This window comes from Suncus etruscus, chromosome 1 (genome assembly GCF_024139225.1).
Source record: "Suncus etruscus isolate mSunEtr1 chromosome 1, mSunEtr1.pri.cur, whole genome shotgun sequence".
Taxonomy (NCBI): Eukaryota; Metazoa; Chordata; class Mammalia; order Eulipotyphla; family Soricidae; genus Suncus; species Suncus etruscus.
In genome coordinates, this window is record NC_064848.1 from 107844324 (window position 1) to 107845749 (window position 1426).

Sequence of the window (1426 nt, forward strand, 5' to 3'; positions counted from 1 at the left end):
TATCCTATCTGCTTAGATAATTGTTTGAATTATTGAACCTGATATGTTACCTGTGGAACTACAAAAAGAAAACTAAATGGAAGAGTATGAATAAAATCTGCACAATTTTAAATGAAGTCAAAGAATCTACTTACTTTTATGAGGTGCATTTGACTTGTCATTATTAATATTCACATTAGTTCATATAATAAAAGTATTCATGAGGGGCCAGAGTGGTGGCACAGCAGTAGGGCATTTGCCTTGCATGTGGCTTACCCAGAATGAACCACAGTTCAATCCCCCAAGTCCCATATGATTCCCCAAGCGAGGAACAATTCTGAGCTCACAGCCAGGAGTAACCCTGAGCGTCACTAGGTGTGGCCAAAAAATAAAAAAAGAAATCATGAATACAGTAAAAGAATTACTTTCAATAGTAATTGTCTTATCCTTTTTATATAACTAATAAATATTTTCAGATATTGGAGTCCACTAGGTTTTATTTCCATTAATTATTTGATTTTGGATTCTAACATATTGAGCTAGAGAATGAAGAATATAAAAATTTAATATACATATGGTACATAATTTAATTTAAGCCATGTCAAGAAAGTAATTCTTAAAATATATTTTATACTCATTATGAATCTTAATGGGCCCTTGGTATCAAAGGAAGAGAGTCACAATACAAATATGAACAGGTTAATTTCTAGTCCAAAATATTTCAATAAATGAAAAGCAGACAAATTTTTATATAATCAATCACGAACCTGGTCTTTAGAGAGTTAGTTACTTCCAAGATAAATATATCATTCTACAAATGAATTTCAAATACCACAGAAAGATGATTTGCACAAAAACAGATGGTTTGATATATTAATTCATCTTCTTTCAAACCTCAGACTCTGGACACTAAAGATAATTGTCTCCTAATCTCTACAACCTTACTATCAGACTTAAAGTTTCTACTTTCAATTTGTTTTTACTGATACTGATTGATATATTTTGTGTTTATATTTTAGGAAGATTTTCATTCCATATTTTGTAAATAAATAAATACAAATAAGTGTATGACAATCTTAGGAAATTTTAAAGCTTAAATTACTGTAAGAGAGGTTACTTTAATTCATTGTTAGATCTTTGCTGACATTTTAAAAATTGAAATATTTATTTATTTAATCTTCACATTAATGGTAAAGAGAGTGAGAATGATGTGAATGAACACAAAAATTTTATTTGACTAGATGTTTTACTTTTGTTTTTATTAATGCAAATATGGGCAAAATATATTTTTTGGCCACACCCAGTGATGCTCAGGGGTTACTCCTGGCTATGTGCTCAGAAATCATTCCTGGCCAGGGTGACCACATGGGACGCCAGGGGATTAAACCAGTTTATCATAGACTAGTTCGGGCAAGGCAGATGCCTTACCACCAGAGCCATGGCTCTG